We start from the raw sequence: 20,594 nt of genomic DNA, 5'->3' as shown, positions 1-20,594 counted from the left end.
CTAAGGAAGCCTTTTCTCTGGAGGAAAGAAACAAACAAACAAAAAAATAAGCGTACAAACCTTAAGAGAAACCTAAAGAAAAAGATCTCGAATAACAAACAGGACAACATATAGATGCATTACGAGACCAGAAATGAGGACCATATGGATGAGATTTTGCTTAAAATACACATGGGCTTAGGGAAAAAAATGAGAGAAAATGGCTGGCAAAAAAAAAAAAATGTGCTTTGCAATGGTGCCAACTTTGAAAACATTTGAATAAATAATTTCAGCTTCGCAAAAGTATAGAAAGATTTCTCTCGTTGTCCTGGATACACGAGAGAAGAGAAATGTAGCATGTGGATCAGTAGTGCTTGCGGTGAACATGTAGATATTTTGGCAAGACCCAGCGATAAGACACTTCCCTGTGCGGCTGGCTGGCTTAACTCTGAAGTTGAGACCCGTCGCTGCGCCCCGGTTGGCCAATCCGCACACTTCCTGCCTGTTGGCACCCGGGAGGCACTCCTGCGTTAGTTTTGGCCTGAATGTCACCAGTAGTCCAGCAGGGATGAGTGAACATGGAACGTGGAACACAGCGTACGTGTGTGCAAACAGCCTGCCTTGTCCCGTTCTGCAAGAAGGCGGTGGAGACGCTCTGGGATGAGGAATCGCGGCCACACCTTCTCGTGCAGTCCGCGGCATCCGGTTTTCTTTTTACCTCCTCTGCTGTTGTGCCTGCACACGGGAGCTTACATTCCTTTCACTTGTTTTTTTTTTTTAATTTTTAATTTTTAATTTTTTTAAATTAAAAAAAATTTAATGTTTTTATTTATTTCTGAGACAGAGAGAGACAGAGCATGAGCAGGGGAGAGGCGGGGGGGGGGGGGGGGGGACACAGAATCCGAAGCAGGCTCCAGGCTCTGAGCTGTCAGCACAGAGCCCGACGCGGGGCTCGAACCCACAAACTGCGAGATCATGACCTGAGCCGAAGTCAAATGACTGAGCCACCCAGGTGACCCTCCTTTTACTTGTTTTAACCAGAACAATGATACCTTTCAAATAAATATAATCCTCCCAAATGCTTTGGTCCTGGGCTCAAGGACCTACTTCAGGTGAAGCATGTATATATCTTTTTGTATGAAACGGGCACGGGCATCCGGATCAGAACTGACTTTCAGCCATTCTTTGGCCGTCTGTTGTCCCCGGTTAACACGAATCTCACTCTGCGGGGAGCACCGGTCCTTCATTTCCGCACCGCCACTCTTTTTCCCCAGGGCACCGACCTGAGATTTCCGATTTGAACACACCCTTCCAGCACCGGAGGACATTTGTCTCTGTGCCTGCTCCGGTTCCCTTAAAAATCCCTGATGAACAGATCCCTACCAAGCACCTACTGTGTGACAGGGTGCGCACCATGGTAGGTCTGCAGTTTACAGAGAAGAGTCACGGCCTCTGCCTTGAGGAGCTACGATCGCCCCTGAACGAATGGCCACCTTACGTTTTCATGGGGCTTTCAGAGAAGCCCAACGCTACGGAGGAGAGAGACACATGGGGTGCGAGGTGGTACCTCACTCGGGATCGAATCAAACCAGAAACACACCAAAAGTAAAGACAAGTGAGACAATATTTGACATACTCTGTCATCTCTGCTTGGGGCCTGTCTCCTGGAGAAAGGCAAAGTTTTGTTAATAGTGTAAGTTCTTTTTTTTAAAGTTTTTATTTATTTATTTTGAGAAAGTATGAGAGAGAGAGAAAGAGAGAGAGAGAGAGAGGGAGAGAGAGGACAAGCAGGGGAGAGGCAAAAAGAGAGGGGGACAGAGGATCCAAAGTGAGCTCTGTGCCGACAGCTGTGAGTCCATGCAGGGCCTGAATTCACGAACCGTGAGATCATGACCAGAACCAAAGTCAGGCGCTTAACCTACTGAGCCACCCAAGTGCCCCCATAGTGCAAGTTCTTTATTTATTTATTTATTTTTTAAAAAAATTATTTATTTTTGAGAGAGACAGAGCATGAATGGGGGAGGGGCAGGGAGAGAGAGGGAGACACAGAATCCCAGGCAGGCTCCAGGCTCCGAGCCATCAGCACAGAGCCCGACGCAGGGCTTGATCTCACAGACCGCGAGATCCTGACCTGAGCCGAAGTCGGACGCTTAACCGACTGAGCCACCCAGGTGCCCCCCCCCCACTAGTGCGAGTTCTAAATGTGCTCCTTCCAAGTAGCTGTATTTTGCAGAGATCCTAATGACTCACCAGCATCGGAAGAATAAACTCTGTCCTCAATTGTGTCCTTCGCAATCTGTGGCTTACTGCTCTCTGCGTTCTTTTTCATGGTTCAAACTTATAGGATTCCAAATTAATTTGGCCGATACCCTCCACATGGTCAGTGTTTTTTCCGACCTCAATCTACGTTCGCTCATTTTCTTCTCACGCAGAATGTTCTGCCGCCTCCTCGTCATCTACGTGGGGCCAAGGGGGGCTGAAGAGTCAAGTCGGGAGACCTCGTTTCTCACCTGCACACCTGGAGCCTGGAGCAGACAATTAGGGGAGCCCTGGAACAGGGCATCGTGGGTGTGAATCTGCCAATCTCTTCGGTGACTTCGGATAAGTTGACCCTCAACTTTCTTCACCTGGGTAGCGGGGGGATGCGTGCTTCTTTCTGAGAGTTACCTTGAGGGAGGTTAAATAAGACGCCAGCAGAGTGCCTGTTGTCCGCTCAGTGTTACTCGGCTCTTTCCTTCCCCAGCTATGCTTAGTTATTTTTCTTTAATTCATGCCATAGGGCACCTCTTTGAGATCCAAGACCCTACCCTCCTTTCATACTACCGGGACCCCAAAAACATGCCTCCGAAGGCAATGTAAACATAGTACTTAGCCACAGATATTCATTATTAGTATTGTTTTTAAGTGGCTTTGTGGCATTTGAAATACCGTCTACTATGATGAGAACCCTATTAAACCTTAATTCCTTTCTTAGAGGCCTCCAAATCTAGCCACACTGGGGCTTCCAGGTGGAGGCGTGGGCAGGAGGCTTCAGCTGGTGACAAAGGGTGATAATCAGCCTCTGAAAACAGACTCTCGCATGCCCTCAATTTGAGTGGGGGCCCCAGCAATCCTTTCTCTATTTCTTGGGTTGATGGACAAAAGGCGTATCCCCAGGATTTTAATCTTCATTCACCACTCCTTCCAAGCCTCCACCTTTTTGTTTGCGTGTTTGCTAAGGTAAGACCCCACACTGTGCTTTTCAGGGGCAGCAATCTATGATTCTTCATATGCAGGGATCCCTCCAATGCTAAGGAGGAGATTAAAATATCTCGGACCAGCAGTGTGCCTGGCAGGGGCTGCCTGTGTGTCCCAACCCCCAGTCAGCAGGAGCAGCACGTGTTGGTGACTTCTTCAGGGCTAATGTTAAAAAGTGAACTCACAGGCCCTGAAAAGAGATACGTATATAAGCAATTGGAAAGAAAAGAGTTGATTTGTGGCAAAACAAGGCACGTTTTTACGCCAAAGCCAAATGTTCATTTTACTCAGCACCCCCGTGTTCCTCTGTATCTGTACCTAAACACACACACACTCACGTGCATGTGCACACACACACACACACACACACACACACACACGTGTCCTGTGTGTGTGGGAATATGCACACAATCTTCGTATTTGATACACATAAAACATAGACACAACCCAATCCAAACCAGCTGTTGGGATTCAAGTCCAAGACTAGAACATGAGACCCTCCAGACATGTGAACATAAATGCAGAGCAGAAATTCAACAAGATGATACCCCCCCCTTCCCCCACCCCCACTGTGTGTAATCCTTTCTCTCTCATATTTTTATATATTTTACACCCGTGGATCTTGATGAACTTAAGCCCGGGCATTGTACAGATTCCAGATTTCAAATGAATAACTCTTTCATTTAGTTAATAGCTGCAGCAGAGCCATAAAACCGTAATAGTTTATGACTTTCAGGATATAACCTGCAACCACAGACAATATAAATTATATTACATTGCACTTTATAGCCGTATGAAGCACACACAAGACCTCACCGCTGGTGTGAAGGCTGGGGAGTGGGGGTGGGGTGTAATGAATTGTTTGTTTGTTTGTTTGTTTGTTTGTTTTCCTTCTTGGCTAAAAAACACCTTCATCCTATGACCCAGCAAGCCGTCATTCTGACCGGAGGCCTCCACAGCCGCTGCGCTGAATGCCATTGCGACCACAAAAGAAAGCTGTTGATAAAGGATCGAGGTGAATATTTTCACATCACTCTTAACTTACGTTGTTGCTTCCAGCACACATGGAGAAGCCACCTCCATTTCTGCCGTAGGCAGCCATCATTATCTTCGAGATGTATGTCATCGGCAACGCAAGGTACTGGACGGCGGACAGAACGGCCCTGTGGCCAGACTCGCCGGTATTTTTGTGTCGTTCTACTACGTATTCAGAAGAGGTGGGATGATGTTATCCTCCCTCAATAGCTCGTGTGGCTTCTAAATCCGGCCTCGTGTCTTGGGCTTAAGGTTCGGCCTCTGAACCGAGAGCAGAGGAGGAACCCTGATTGTGTAAATGGACCGTCTAAATAAAAAATGAAGATAATCGAGCTTCAGAAATTGTGAAGGGCCAGAGGGAGAGAGGAAGGCAGCCCAGCTTTTGAAATGATGACAAGGCACTCACTTCTTCCCTGCACCTGCTGCCTGCGAAGTGCTGTGTTACTGAAGAGGCCCGCGGTCCGATCTGCATATCAAATAGCTGATTTGTAGATGAGGTCATTCCTTTTGTGGTCTGTCTGTTGCAGGCGCTGGGGATGGGCTGTTGCCTAGCAGTGGGCCACAGGGTCCCGCAGGCTCCTGGGGTCACTCGGCAGCCCCTCACCCATTCTAAATTCAGACCCAGGATTGTTTTCATGAATAAATCTCGGAAATAGCTAATGCATGGCTAAGTTCAAAGCGTGGGTGATATATGACCAGCGAGGCTTTTCTCTAATGACTTTAGTTCATCAGATTAGGTATTGTAGGAGCGAAAGGACCGTCCAGTTGCCTTTCTGTGTCCTTCTCACTGTCACACGATGGGGCGACGCCTTAGCGCGTAAATATGGTACCCACTTTCCGCCTGCCCAGGTAGAGCTTATTGTGTGATGGCATGGTGAAAAGATAAATTAAAACATGCTGCTCTGTGGACTATGAAAATATGGCAAAATCGGATTTGGATAACCGAGTGCAACTTTTAAGAAAGCTTTGTTACTCTTAGTTTGCTGTTAATCTGTTGGCTCTTGCTATGTGTGTGTGCACGTACACGTGCGCGTGTGCATATTCGTGCACACACACGCATATTTCAAGCTGCGGCTTTTTCCAATAGACACCTGCAAAAGAATAACACGGTGAATAAAAATCAGCGAAGGCCTTGATAATTGAGTCTTTGTGCGCTTCTCAATACAGAACACTCTCTTCTACCTGGCCTGATTCTTCCAACTGTATTTTTCCATGGCTGCATGGGCTTTGACAAGTAGAGAAATTTCCAGAGCAGCATGCTCTTTGGAAAATTCGGAATCCGAAAGTGAGACCAAAATTTAGTCCAAACGCATTTAGGATGAAGCCCCTAGGTTAGAGGTATGAGTCTAGTCGTAGATGCTTTCTTGGGATAAACATCTTCTTTTGTTATATTGCCCGGATTCATCAGAGCCTTTCAGTTTCCGACGGCTGATTCTAGCCACGGCAGTAGCTTTTCAGATTAGGGACATCCTATGGTGGTAAGGAAAATCGGTCAACATAGCCATGAATAGCTATAACGAGGCAAGGACGACGGTAAGAAGGAGAAAGACTGGTGCTCACGAATTGGCAAGAGAAGTGCCACCTGCCAAAGGTGTCACCTCACGAATGACCTTAGGTACCTTCCCTGGACAAGGAAACTCAAACTACGTACGAGACACGGACATTTGTACACTTAGAAAATTTAATTCAGTTAAGCGTGGTCAGTAAGGGATGTTTTTCCGGTTGCGGGTGGGCAACGTAGGGGTAATAAAAAATACGCCTGTAAATGCTGCTTTTCAGCTTTTGAAGATTAACGATGCTGAATGATACTGAGGTATATTTTTTTAATGTCTTGCAAAACTGACATGAAAGTATAGAAACAGAAATAGAAATAGAAATTATAGAGATGCCTCGTCTCTGCTTAAGAGTTTAAACGCCATCGTTCCCTTGCAAATATTTCACTTCATTTGAACCTCCCTTTCTTCAGAGGCAGAAACTGGGGCTCTCGAGGGGATGACTTATTCAGGGTCCTTTTGCAAACACAGAGCCAAGGAAGGATTCGGTCTCTGCCGTGCCGTTACGTTTCCCCAACAGCTAACCCTGGATGGACATCTATCGAAAATTATGGCTGAGCACATTAAGAAATACTGTTTTAAAATCATTATATATACACATATGGCATCTATATCAGATGTCTATCAAATAGTGCATGTGTAAAGAATCAGAAAGCAATTCACATTGTTTTCAAAGCGGCATTTTGTTTTTTAAATACACATATGCACATAAATGAAATATGGTAGCCCTTAAACCTCGTTCTGGAAATACAGTCTGGTCTTATATGTCGTGGAAGTCAGGAGACATCAGTTTCTTCGAGAAGTCTGTGTACTAAAGAGCTATCAAATCCTGACCAGCATTAATTAATGATGCGTTCTTGTATCTGCAGCATCAAATAATAGAAACTTAGTAAGGCGAGGTACCCCAAAAGCCCGGAAGGAATCAAATTTGCATCTAGATATAAGCCTGATCTTTGACCCTCTTTACACACCGAAAACCCTTTGAAATTGAGGCTCTTGGCCACAGATTAATGAGCCGTAGGCGGGCCTGAGGGCCTGGTGATGATGCTCGGAGAATTTATGCAATTCATACAGCAGTGAAGAGGTTAACTTCAACCATCTCCTAGGGAACCAGCAGTGACAGCCCGACACACAGTCCTGGGAGATTACTGGTCTGCTGTTTAACAAAGTAAATTTTGATTGCTGTTGATTTTTTTTTTTTGAGTCAATTTTTTTTTCTTTCACTGTATTCAAGCCAGCGCCAAGTAGCATGTTACAAATGCAGGGATATTCTCCGTGCTAGAGAGAACTCGAGATTTAAAAACATCAACAACGGCAGTATTTGTAAAAATGCTCCAAGCCTGTGTTTACTTACAACAGCTTAGATTTGAATATTTGTGATGTAGAATCACCACGGGGAAAAATAGCCAAGGTGCGTCCGTCCGCCTCGTGAAGCGATTTCTAAATCTGCATCCACGTTCCCCACTCGTGAGGAAGGGTCCATTTCTGCAAATCACACATAACTTGATTTTAAGGCGTTGGGTATTCCACGCTGTGTTTGATATATTGGCTAGGTGTTTTTTTTAAGCCATCGTCTTGATTTTTAGAGTCGACCAAAGCAGACACGTATGTAAGTCCCATTCACATATACACACACACAAAAGATTTGTTCAAAGTTCCTCAAGCATCTTCCCGCCCCCCCCGCCCCCGTCCAAATCTTTCCCGGGTACCGTGGTGTCGACCAGAGGTAACACAACCACACGTGCATTTGAGCTTAATGAGTGATTCATCTGCAGGCAACGAGGGTCAAGATAAATCCACGGCAAAACAGTTCAGGTTGGAGAAGGAATATAAGGAACATTTTTATTTATCGTGCTGCCTAATAAAGAACCGATCTCTCCTTGCATAAACCCACAGCCGCCAACGTGACAACGATTTGCGCCCTTGTGCTCTAAGATTGACTTTCTCCAGAATGCGTTTTGTTCTCCCACCGGACACCCATCGGTCAGCCTCCTTGGCGTGGGTTTTGTTTGTTCCTCGGCTATCTGATCATTGTCCCCCCAATACCGGAGAATGACTGAAGCCCCCCCCCAAAAATTAAAAACAAAATAAGACAATGATTTGGATGATAAATTGCAGGGCGCGTGTGGGCGTGGCCCTGGGCCTCGGCGAAGATGGCACCAGGAGTGAGACCTATTTCACAACAGCAGTTCTGACCCCCAGAAGTGACCAAGGGGTGGGCCCTGAGGAGCTTTCCGACCAAAAGGCCAGTGCTTGGGGTCCGCTCCAGGAACCCAGGAGGCCGTTATCCTACAAAAGGGCTTTGTGAAGCCAAATCTTTAATTCCAAGAGCAATGCCTAATTTATACCCCGCAGCAGGCTGGGTATTCTGCCTCTGCTATTTTTACAACATTTCTGGGGTATCCCTTTGTTATCGTAGATACCAATGGAGAATCAAAGGCTGGCTTTTCCCCACCCCCTGGTCATCACCCAGCATTCTGTCATCCTCACTCTGCTTGAGATTAGAAAAATCAACAACACGATCCCCAAATCTAATGAAGAGACAACGCTGAGGAATGTATGTGATTTTTTTTTTTTTTTTGCACCGAGCAGATATTCTAGCAGTAAATTCTGTGATGTTCCCTACATCAATGGTGCATAGCCATGTGCTTTTCTTAATAGGATTTATGCTTGTCGGCTTTCTATATGCCCTGCCATGCTGGAGAAAGGGAAGGCTGAGTCCCCGCAGTAACCATAGCCACTGCAGTGCTGGCAAATTCCTCCTAAGCATAAAACAGGCAACGCGAGGGAAGAATCCGCCCGCTTATACATAAACATGACAGACTCCTATCTGGAAGCCGAGGGTATCTAGCCTCCAGATTGCATTCAGATTTCCTGCCGGTCGGGCCAGCTCCCCCTCTTAAATCCTCCCTTTGCAACATCTGCCGCTGGACCACAAGGAAACCTTCCTTCTTTCCAGACTCAAACCCACTTGCAGCCAAATGTCACCCGGACTCCACGGAGGACGGAGGGAGGAGAATTGTCGACGCGTCTGCTCTGACTGCAAAGGTTATTTCACTGTCTTCGGGATGACTCTTGAGCAGCCGGCAGCGCTTAGGACGGACGGGCGCCCTGAATGCGCGGGTTGCTAGGAGATAACTCCAGCTTTCAGCCGGCATTGGCCGGAGTTATCTCTAATTGACAGCTCCTTACCCTAAGGGTCTAATTCTAACCTTGAGACCGAGACGATAATGAGAGGGCAGCTTTGCCATCACCCTGCTTCTGGCGAAGGCGAGGAGATTACTGGCCGCCTGTTTTTCTGGGGTTTTGTTATGCTTCTTAGGACGGAGGCAATGAGAGACACACAGGGGCTGCTGTCTGCAGCCCGGCTTTGTGTCACTTGGGGGCTTGTTTGATTCATGCCACCTGAATAAACTTGCGCTTTCTGTTCAGATGGTCTCCCTTTGAAAGGAGAAGGGCACGCAGGGAGGAGAAGCCTTTGCTGCACTTTGAAACGATTTGGAATTTGAGCAGGGAAGGTGGGTTTCTTTAAAAGGGCGGGGAGGGGGGAGGAGAGGAGGGAAAGAAAAGGGAAGAAAACACTAGATCCCCGTGTTCAAGCGCTCGCTCCTCCCCCCAGGGTCGTGAATGGCTCTCCCTGCAGTCTCTGCTGCTTGTAAGAACTTATTTAGGACTGGGGAGGGGGGGAGTGGTAAAGCCAGCAGCAACAGACAGGAAGAGACGGGCAGGCCCGCAAAAGGGGGTGTTACCATGCGGCCCATCCCGCAAGGCTGCTGACTTATTTTGCGGAAGCAAACAGGCTAGATCCGCGCAATCAATTCATGTCCAGCCTGAAGCTAAGCCGGCCCGCGGGCTGAGGGGTCCCCTGCCATCTATTCAGCGACACAGTGGGGGGGGGGGAGGATTCCAGGGAGCCGGCTGGCAGGTCAGCAAGGAGAGGCCCTCTGATTCCAGGAGACACAATTGCAGTCCAGTCGCTCGCTGTTCCTCCCACAGGGCCTCACCCCTCCTCTGCACACCCGCAGCCAGTGGAAACACTCAGGCCGGTTCTGCATTTCTGAACCCCAAGGTTGACATTTCACAGATAGCACACCTCGAGTGCCGCGTTTCCCGCCAGCACCGGCGTGGTTTTCGCTGATGGTGAGCGGGTCTCTGGAATATTTCAAACGGAGAAAGGCCTCCAGAGTCCAGACCCGAGAGGCTCAGAGACCCTGCTTTTGTCCTCTGCCATTCCGCATCACCCGGACACCAAAAGGCATGAGTTTTCAAGCCAACAGAGGGAGAGAGGGGCGAAGGCCAAAGACCAAACCCGAAGAATGTCCTTCGGCAAAACATTGTGCTATTTTCCCTCTATTTTCTAAATATTTTTATTGAGATTCCTGCAAAGCAGGGCTGTTTCTGAAGGGAGGGGGGGTATTATTTTCCAATGCAACCTTTGAGGGAGGAAAACAAAAAAACTACGAGAGCCACAACTCCCTGGAGTTTTAGTAACATTTTATTTAATTTATAAATACAGGTTTTTTTAAAGCGCGAATCTAGGAAAACAAGGAAAAATGTTAATGATCAACACAGTCAGTAAGTGAGGACTTTCTTCTCAAATGATATTTTTTTTCGTAAATTGCGGATTTTACTTAAATATCAGTTCAATTTACAGAAGGGCTGTAAGACCACTGCAAACATTGCACAACCTTTACAGACCCAACAATTATTCACCTTTTGCACACTGTTCTTACCTTCTTTCTGTGTGTGTGTGTGTGTGTGTGTGTGTGTATTTACTGAGTTTTATTTTTCTTCTTATTTTTCATTATCTTTTATCCTTCCAGACACATTTGGTGAGAAGCTGAACATGACATGTCTCGTTACCTCTAAATATTTCATTCTGTTTATCCTAAGAACAAGAATATTCTCCTACATAATCCCTGTATAATTATCCAAATCAGGATATTTAACAACAATGCAAAACCACCAGCTAATTCAAAATCCATGATCAAAGTTATCTGTTGTCGCAGAAATGTCCTTCATTGCTATGTTTTCCCAGGTCTGGATCAATTCCAAACCTCACATTACATTTAGGTGTCCACAGGAGGTTTGTAATCATCTCACCGAGAAAGGTCTGGAAAGTTCACAGTGCCATACTGCAGGACATTTTCAATCTTCAGTTGTTTTGAATATAAAACACTTGGGGGAAAGGAGACACCTCCAGATGGGTCAGGGCGCTGGTTCTGAGGAGTTCCACTATGCAGAAGATAAATCCTGACTTCTCTAAAGAGAAACGGGGCCCTTATTTTCACATACGACCTCAAGCAAATACCAACAATGCCAATGTAAAACAAATGTTTTGTTAAAAATAATCTTGATCTTACACAAAATGAGAAGTGCCACTCATGACATGAGAGCTGGAGAAATCGGCATATTTCTGAAAGATTCTTACACATGGGCTTTTATTAGTGTAGACACTTCTCCACCCCAGACAGGGGGAAGGAGATAGGAAGACAGTGAGTGACAGAGACAGCGTGGAAATTATCAACGGAATAAAGAATCAGCTCAGGATGCAAAGAAATAAATAATGCATAGAGAAACAAGGGAATTTTTAATTTAAAAAATGAAGTTTTTGTATTATCTTATTATCATGAATGTTCTCCATAAGGGGGATCGTGTTGCCATTGTGAATATTGTCTTGCAGTTCTGGTCGTGGACCTGTTCGGGGTCCAAGATGCCTGTGCCCCTCTTGTGCCCCCTTCTCCCAGAGGAGGGGATGATCACCCTTCTCCGTGAGGTTCCGGCTGTGTAACCGAGCCAACGTGAGTTCTCTCCGAGGTGAATGGCAAAAACACACCAGGTGAGTTGTCGCACAAAGGAAAGTATGTGCAGCAAATGAGATCAGGGGGAATGACTTCCAAAGCGCTGACTCCCTGGGCAAGGGGGGCTGGGCTTCTTTTATTCGGGGTCAGGAGGAACACCTAGGTAGGGAGGCCTCACCACCGCAGGTGGAGGCAGCTTGAGGTCACACAGGCGCCTTAAGGAGACCCGCCTATGCATACGCTGTATGATGTTATATACACGAGGCTCCTGTTCCCGGGGTGGAGACTTAGAATCACAATGAAGTAAAGGGACCGGCCTGTCTCTCCGTGGTCCAACTGCGCAGGCGTGAGTGTGTGGGGGGGTGGGCGGGATGCCCAAACTGGTCTGGCCGGTCTGTCCCTGTGGGAACCTTGAGCTGTTATTGCTTGAGGGATAGTTTCCATCTCCGTCATGGGATGTTAGGGTCCCTGCCTGAGTAAGGAGACGAGCTGGAGAGAAGAGCTGAGGGAAAAATGTGGGACAAAGGCCGGTGGCTACAAGCAGGTGAGCTGTAAAGGTCAGGTCTTGGGGTCCGGCTGGTGACAGCTTTTGTGCACGCATTGTGTTGATGTGACGTCTGAGCTCTGAGGGTGCACGCTAGTCCCATATAGCCGTGCACACGGTCCTTAGTTTCTAGCCTCTTCCTAATTCTACAGGAATATGTTCAATGGAAGGGCCATCACAGATGGATATAAAATTCCTGGAATCAATCTCTGCCATGTTTCCCAGTGACTCAGTAGGAGCATTCAGTGTTTCTTGATATTGCGAAGCTTGATGTGTATGCATACACGACTACCACCTCTGCTTACCTCCCAAACTAACCTTTCTGGAGCCGCCACCTGATGTTACCTTTCCCTCCCTGTGTGCATTTGTCAGCTCACACAATTTTCTACGCAATTAAAAATGGCACCCGGTACTTTTCCATGGGCAACCATTCTTCCACGAGCCAGTTTTAAATTCATTCTTTTACACTTTGCATTTCTGTTTCAAAGCCAGCAATTGACTCCAGGTGGTGGCCTATCAGACAGGGTGGTGGATGTATGCAGTGGGTTTCAATTCAGAAGGTGGGCTCTTCTAGAAAAGAGTTCCGCAGAAGGAGAGGGGGGCAGATCCAGAATGGTGAGCGGGCAGCCGTGTAGTAGGTGAGGGTTTTTTTGATTCAAATGAATAGTGTCTGTATTTGTTTGTTGGTCTTGATTGATGTGTAATTGACATACAATATCCTATTCCTTCCAGGTGTACGTCATAGAGATTTGATATTTCCATATATCATGAGATGATCCCAGTGATAAGTCTAGTGACCACCTGTCATCGTACCAAATGATTACTATATGAGTGACCATATTTCCTCCGTTGTACCTCACATCCCATGTCTTCCCTATTTTCTTGGTGGAAGTCTGTGACCTCTTAATTCCCTCACCCATTTTGTAGGGAAAGGGGACTAGTAAAATTAGACCCCGATGATAAGGCATGAGAAGGAAATATGTTTCAAATGCATGTCTACATGGGAGGGGCTCCTACATAAAAACCATGTTATGAAAAGGGCCCACAGAACAAACGTGTGTCCTTGGAAAGTCTGGTTGCTTTAAGTTAAGAGCACATCTGGGGGTTTTCTGCACATACTGGAGTCAATTATATCTTATCTCTGTATGAAGTCATTCAACAAGCACACCCTGTTCTCGGTCATGCCTATGACCCTTGCCATGGCTCGTGTGGCAGTGTCTATAGACCAGCGTTCAGGAAAGGCCACCCAAGCCACGAGCGTGCACGGAGCTTACCCTAGAACTACCTCTCCACTATCGACAGAGAGGATCTCAGGCCAACTCACAGAGGAACAAAAGTGCTCAATAAATACTTACTCTCATTTGTAACCTCGTCTGTATCCTCTCTGATTTCTTCTCATTGGGCTTTGATCTTTGGAAGAGATGGGGTGACCTACCGTGAGCATAGGTATATTCCTGAGTCTATCCAGAAGCTGAATCCATGGTGTTCCTTGAGGTTTCTCTGTCTTTATTATTTTTAAGACAGCTCATCTTTCCTCCAGAATGTCCCCTGGTGCTTCTGCTTTGAGGTCAAGGCAGTCAGTCCCCTGCCAAAAGCCAAATAAATATGCTATTGAGCCCATTAGTGCATTAGCTCAAAATAAATAACACTCAAACGTGAGTGTTGCTTAGGGGCCATTTTTGGAATTTGAAGCCTCAGAGTGAGAAATTCAGAATTTCCTGTTTTGTGCCCAAACAGTAGAGCCGTTATTGGGAGCCCAGAGCAAGGCGGGGGGATGGCGGACCTTTTGTTCTATCAAATGAGGAAAGCAGGTAATGGGTGTGGCTGCCGTGACAACATACAAAACCTGGATGGGCTTCGTGCTGATTTTCTGGGTGGAAGCTGTCATTCGAGAACAACAACAAAAACAACAAAAAAAAAAAAGAAAAAATGACCATCTCCTGTGTTTTGCCTGGGGTTGGCGATATCACACAGCCTTGGCTTTCAGGAGCTCTGAAGGCACCTAGCTGTTAGTGGGCTGTGTGCCACCCAAGTCCACAATTACGAATAAATTGTTCTGGGATCACAGATAAGGAAAATTGATTCTCTCTTGTGGAGGTAGGGATGACTTCGCAGAGGAAGTGACATTTGCACTGTCACTTGAAAAGTTGAGTGGGGCTTTGCCACGCAGTTAAATGACAAATTATCGCCCCAGGCAGCCAAATCAGGTCAAACTCGGGGGGGTGGGGGGCTGTGAAATTTCATGGCATGGTCTCAGAACGAAGATACACCTGTGTTGAGAGGGTTTGGGGTGCAGGAAGGAAGGGGAACACAGTCTGGGTGCATGGTCACCCGGGCTGGGTGGTCCCGGGGTTCGTTCTGCGCTGAGGTGCAGAGCACCTGCTGGGAACGATGCCCTTTGCCGGGCACTCTGGATGCAGCAGCCAGACGCCATGACCCCAACACATGAGCAACAAATGGAGAATTTCAGATGGTGATGAGGGTTAAAAAACGATGAAATATGTTACCATCATAGATAACATCTGTGCAGTGGGGAGAGGAATCCTACTTCCAATGGGGTTTCAAGAACGCTCTCTGAGGGATGGCTCTCCGGCTGGTGGCTGGGCCATGGGTCTGAGGCTCACGGTCCAGAGAAGTCCAGACTAAGGGGAACGATTGCCAGCATGTGCCTCTGACGGTCTGCGCTGGGAAGAGGTCCCCATCACAACAGCTGTGCTCCTGCCCAAATAGGAATACTCAGAGTGATCGCAAGAAAACATTCCACAAACGCAGATTAAGCCCCATTCTACAGGGGCGCCTGGATGGCTCTGCCAGTTAAGCTTCTGACTCTTGGTTTCCGCTCAGGTCATGATCTCATGGCTCCCGTGATCGAGCCCCATGTCGGGCCCTGCACTGACAGTGAGGAGCCTGCTTGGCATTCTCTCTCTCTCTCTCTCTCTCTCTCTCTCTCTTTCTATCTGCCCCTCCCCTGCTTGAGCTCTCTCTCTCTCCCTCAAAATAAATAAATAAACTTATTTTTTTTTTAAAAGACACATTCTACAAAGGACCTAGCCTAGTTTCTCCGCTTGCTAAAACCTGAGCCAGGTCTGTTGATGACACAGCAGAAGTGGGGCCTGAATTTCCTGTGCCGTATTTCTGAGAAATGTTTCTTTGTTGTTGAAAACTCACACTGCAAGATTAGGGGTAGAGGACATCTTATCTGTAATTTATTTTTAAATGATTCATAAAAATAGGTAGCTATGTGTGTGCGTGTGTGTGTGCGTGCGTGTGAGTGTGTGTGTGCGTGTGTGTGTGCGTGTGTGTGCGTGCGTGTGTGTGTGCGTGCGTGTGTGCGTGCGTGTGTGCATGTGCGTGTGCGTGTGTGCGTGTGTGCGTGTGTGTGTGTGTGAAAGAGACACAGCACACGAAGGAGAGGGAGGTCTGGTGCAACAAGAAGGGCGGTACAGCTCAGCCTCCATCACCATAAGATGCATTTGTCATTGGAGGGGCACTTCAGGCCCCTTCAGCACCATGTGCATGGGGGGAGTCGGAGGGACCTGAGATTCTGCCTCCCGGCCCCGCGGGAGGACGAAGCATCCCTGCAGCCCCGGGGTCCCTGCGCTCCGAGAAGGCAGGAGCCCCTCCCCTCCCTGAGCCCCACTCCACTGGCCCTCGCAGGCGCGGTCCTCACAAATGTGCTGTTCCCTCCCTGCGCTCTGACCCCACCCCTCTGCCCTCCTGCCCATTCCGCCAGCACGCACCCCTCCATTTCCTCCACGGAAGCTGCGTCTGTCCCCTACCGCTGTCAACGTGCCTCTCACACCAGGTCCCAGATGTGCAGTTTCCACCTGGCTGCCGTCCAGGGTCTTAGGGCTGGGACTCCAGCTCGCCCCTCAGGACCTAGGGGGGCAGGCATGTGACGACGACGGCTAGCCGTGGCCTCGCAGGCCACCCGTGGACGTTCACCGTTCCCTGGAGAACGGAGTCACATTGGTATCAACTTGGTCTGTTCAACTCTCCAGGGTTGTGCTGATGATCCATATTTCTCTGTCTAGCAGAGTATCATTTCACAGCGTCGGTTTAAGACGGCAAGTTCTGGCAACAGCTTGAAGTTCCATCTGGCTAATGGAGAACTCGCTCTCCGGGTACATATTGGCACCTAACCCCAGTCTTCTTGAGGGATGACAGCTGGGCCGTGATGCTGTGCTCAGCCTGCTAAGCACTGTGCAATCTGACTCATCCTCTCCCGACCTGAGAAAGCCCAATTCCCCATTGAGAGGGACTCAAATGCCCCATTGTGAAGGCAGCTCTGCCTCCACCGACAATGAGAGGTCGCCAATCGGGGGCTATTTAAATGGGAAGTCAAAGGTCCGCTGGATCTTTCCCATCAAAGATTAAATCCCTCGTTCCAGGAAAAGAGAAAGTGGAAACTCCTATTATCAGGAAACTATAGGAGGAACCATAAACCAATGACACCAGTGATCTTTTCCAATTAGACTCCTGTAACTTATGGGGGAAACACTTAGCTGATGGCTTAAATAGTTTTATTTCCTCTCAGTTATATACCGGACCAATCTGTCGTGCTGACTCAACTAAGTCTGATCGCTTCGCCTGGGTCGGTGCATCATTTTTCTGGCTTAAGAATTTCCAGTCTCCTAATGCTTAAAACATCCAGCACGATTTTCAGTCTGGAGCCCTAGACCTCCTCTCCTTCCCACCCAAATCCTCCCTGGGTCCCATTTCCAACACTGTTCAAAACCAGCCATTATTACAGTTTCTTCCCTTGCTAATGAAAAACAAAAGTCTCCTCCAGCCTCCCCAGATGTGAGGCCCTAGTTTTCAACCCCATGACTGTTTAGTCAGTGAACTGAGAATCATCACCGAATGGAAAACGGCCCCACATTCAAATCCTTGTGCTGTTCCTTACTGGCTGAAGAATGATAGATTACGTGTTCAAACCTCTCTGCCTCTCAGTTTTATTTCCTGTAAAGACAGGATGTTCATCTCATAAGACAATCTGAATTTTTAGCTTAAATATGCAATTAACCAACTGTACACAAGTTATCCTGCATACCTGGTACACAGTAGTACAACAAATGTTCACACAATTTCTTGTGTGAGTTGGATGTGTGACTTGGATCAGTTGGATGACCCATTGCCCATGGTAGCCTTTGTCATTCTTTTTTCTTTTATTATTTATTTATTTATTTATTTATTTATTATTTTTTATTTATTTATTTTTTTAACGTTTATTTATTTTTGAGACAGAGAGAGACAGAGCATGAACGGGGGAGGGTCAGAGAGAGGGAGACACAGAATCTGAAACAGGCTCCAGGCTCTGAGCTGTCAGCACAGAGCCCGATGCGGGGCTCGAACTCACGGATTGCGAGATCACGACCTGAGCCGACTTCGGCCGCTTAACCGACTGAGCCACCCAGGTGCCCCTTTTCTTTTATTTTTTAAATGTTTATCTATCTATCTATCTATCCATCTATCTATTTATTTATTTTTAGAGACAGACAGAGAGACAGAGAGCAGGGAAGCGGCAGAAAGAGAGAGAGGGAGAGAGAGAGAGAGAGAGAGAGAGAGAATCCCAAGACTCTCAGTGTGGAGCCTGACATGGGGTTTGAACTCACAAACCGTGAGATCATGACCTGAGCTGAAACCAAGAGTTGGAGGCTTAACCTACTGAACCACCCGGGCACCCCAACCTTTGTCATTCTTTAAAGAGAGAAAGCATGGATGTGTGCCCAACAGCTCAGAAATCCCACGACGTGTGTTATATTTTCGCCAGCTGTTTCATGGAAATTCACCTGATAGGTCATCTCAGCAGAACATTTTCTTGTTCCTTCTCATTGCTGTTCCCACCCAGAGTATTTATTTAATAAATACAAATTGACTTCCCATATTCAGGGCTTGAAGCAGTAGTCTGTGGGGCCATGAATTAAATAATTTGTCTGACTAACAGAAAAGGGCATGGTACTCTCAATTTGTGATAAATATGCAAATGAATCAATTTCCAGCAGCTAATCATGTGCTCCCCACACAGCAGGCCTTCAGTAAGTGTTCCTGACTTACTGGCGGGCGGAGATCACAAAGCTCTGGGGTTTCAAGCCATGCGGCAAAGGGAAATAATCCCTGTGTTCTGTTAGTCTCCTGTTTTTTTTTTTTTTAATGTTTATTTATTCTTGAAAGAGAGAGAGAGGGACAGAGCATGGGTGGGGGAGGGGAGAGAGAGGGAGAGAGACACAGAATTCAAAGTGGGCTCCAGGCTCCGAGCTGTTAGCACAGAGCCCAACACGGCGGGGCTCGAACCCAGGAGCAGTGAGGTCATGACCTGAGCCGAAATCGGATGCTTAACCAACTGAGCCATCCCAGCCCCCTTGGTTTTTTACTTTCAATTTTTTTAAGTTTATTTTTATTTATTTTGATAGAGATATAGAGAACAAGCAAGGGAGGAGCAGAGAGAGAGAGAAGGAGAAAGAGAGAATCCCAAGTAGGCTCCACAACGTCAGCGCCGAATCTGACATGGGGCTCGAACTCGAGAACTGCGAGATCATGACCTGAGTGGAAGTCAAGAGTCAGACGATGAGCTGGCTGAGCCACACAGGGGTCCCTGTCTCTTGGTTTTTGATGATCACATATAACCAGAGATGCACAGATTTCAATAGGAAGAAAGGCCACTGTTTCTATACCCTCCCCAGTCTTCAAAGCCCTACACTGCTGAGCACGTATGCTGGTCCCGAATATATGGAAACCAAAGTCTCAATAACTAATTCTTTTTATTTTTTATTTATTTATTTATTTTTATTTTTTTTTCAACGTTTTTATTTATTTTTGGGACAGAGAGAGACTGAGCATGAACGGACGAGGGGCAGAGAGAGAGGGAGACACAGAATCGGAAGCAGGCTCCAGGCTCCGAGCCATCAGCCCAGAGCCCGACGCGGGGCTCGAACTCACGGACCGTGAGATCGTGACCTGGCTGAAGTTGGACGCTTAACCGACTGTGCCACCCAGGCGCCCCAATAACTAATTCTTTTTAACTGAAGCTCATATTCTCTCCCCTTTCCTCCCTTTCTACCCCTTTTATGTAAATGGTATCTTCTCTAAGCCGTAATCATCCATCCAGTGGAGGATGGAGACTGGTCGCCTAGGTCAGTTCATCGTCATACAGATTATACGATTCAATTATTTGCATACTTTTTCTTAATAACCAATCTGTTCAACGTATATTGAGCACTGACTGTGATTGGTCCTGGTACTAGATGCGTGGGATACAGAAATGAACCGTGCGTAAGATGGCACCTATTGGGGAAGCCAGGTATGGAAGCAGTCATGCGATAAAGGGCAGGTCCAGGGGCTGGGACAGGACACAGTGGGGCTCCAGTGAGGAGTGACCTAATGATAAAATTTTTTTAGTTTCTCCTTAAGAGATTTCTAAGAAATATGAATCATCGACAACCTTTACAACAATACGGAGAACTTTGTGAGTCCCTACGCAACAGTGGTTGTATTAGTTTCCTCTTTTCCAGAAATTTTGTCCAAGATCTAATTTGCCTACAGCAAAATACACAGTTTTCTATATGCATAATTTGATGAGGGTTTATTTTTTTATTTTTTTTTCGACGTTTATTTATTTTGGGGACAGAGAGAGACCGAGCATGAATGGGGGAGGGGCAGAGAGCGAGGGAGACACAGAATGGGAAACAGGCTCCAGGCTCCGAGCCATCAGCCCAGAGCCCGACGCGGGGCTCGAACTCACGGACCGCGAGATCGTGACCTGAGCTGAAGTCGGACGCTTAACCGACTGCACCACCCAGGCGCCCCTGATGAGTTTAGACAAAGGCCAACACCTTGTCTTTTATGGTTAGTGTGTTTGTTTCTTGTCTGTAAAATCTTTGCCTACCTTTTTTCTTCTGCTATTTTCTTTTATTTTTTGTCTTCATGCTAATTCCCATGAATTCGAATTCCCGTCACCTATTTCCCCCTTCCCCCCACCTAGCTCCCCTCTGGTAACCACCCGTGTGTTCTCCTTAGTTAAGCGTCTGTTTCTTGGTTTGTCTCTCTCTTTCTTTTTTTCCTTTGTTCATTCATCTTGTTTCTTAAATTCCACATGGTAGTGAAATCCTATGGTATTTGTCTTTCTTTGACTGATTTGTTTTCCTTAGCATTGTACTCTCTAGCTCAATCCATGCTGTTACAAATGGCAAGATTTCACTCTTTCTTATGGCTGAGGAATATTCCACTATATATACCACATCTTCTTCATCCATTCCTCTATCAGTGGACATTCGGGTTGCTTCCGTATCTTGCCTATTGTGAATAATGCTGCTATGAACATCAGGGTGCATGTTTCCCTTTGAATTAGTGCTCTTGTACTTTTTGGGTAAACACCCAGTAGTACGATTCCTAGATCAAAGGGTAGTTCTATTTTTAATTTTTTGAGGAACCTCCACACTGGTTTCC

General features: G+C 46.9%; 1 long non-coding RNA gene across 1 annotated transcript; it reads left to right on the top strand.

Moving 5' to 3' along the window:
• The first annotated feature begins 903 nt into the window (after positions 1-903).
• Positions 904-13,520, top strand: LOC109498453. The gene is made up of 4 exons (XR_002155302.3): positions 904-1,672; positions 2,412-4,231; positions 11,488-11,643; positions 12,882-13,520. It is a non-coding gene; the product is annotated as an uncharacterized LOC109498453 (long non-coding RNA).
• The last annotated feature ends 7,074 nt before the right edge of the window (positions 13,521-20,594 follow it).

Source organism: Felis catus, chromosome A3, assembly GCF_018350175.1.
Source record: "Felis catus isolate Fca126 chromosome A3, F.catus_Fca126_mat1.0, whole genome shotgun sequence".
Classification (NCBI taxonomy): domain Eukaryota; kingdom Metazoa; phylum Chordata; class Mammalia; order Carnivora; family Felidae; genus Felis; species Felis catus.
This window is presented reverse-complemented; position numbering and strand designations above follow the sequence as displayed.